Source organism: Gekko japonicus, unplaced genomic scaffold (assembly GCF_001447785.1).
Source record: "Gekko japonicus isolate JY-2015 unplaced genomic scaffold, Gekko_japonicus_V1.1 scaffold3994, whole genome shotgun sequence".
Lineage (NCBI taxonomy): Eukaryota > Metazoa > Chordata > Lepidosauria > Squamata > Gekkonidae > Gekko > Gekko japonicus.
Genome location: NW_015162598.1, coordinates 113,018 through 113,468, shown reverse-complemented (window position 1 = coordinate 113,468; position 451 = coordinate 113,018).

Genomic DNA, 451 nt, shown 5'->3' with positions numbered 1-451 from the left:
AATTCAAACGCCATCGACACCGACGAACCATGCCTTTTACATCTCGTTTCATGTGTACCTTATTTATTTATTTATACTTTCAATTTGTACCCCGCTCACCCCCGAAGGGCTCTGAGCGGCTTACACGGTGCATGGTGCAGAGACCTATGCAGAAACCCTAACTATGGCCACAGTACGTCTGGGGTGGGGGGAGCCCTACCAGGTACCCTCCCGGCTCCGATCGTTCGTTTATCCGGCGAGTGGGCCGACTCTACCTTTATCAAAGTGGGCGTCTTCCGCGGCCTCCGCTGTTTTTTTTCGGCTCTCTGGCAACTCCTCTCGGGGGCTGTTGGCTATGGGCCCTGGTGCGCAGCCGCGGTGGGCGTCACAACGTCCTTGCGGCTCCGGACATCCTCCTGCTGGCCACGTCATCAGCTGCCGAGCCAACCGCCTCCTTGGGATGTCGCTGCCT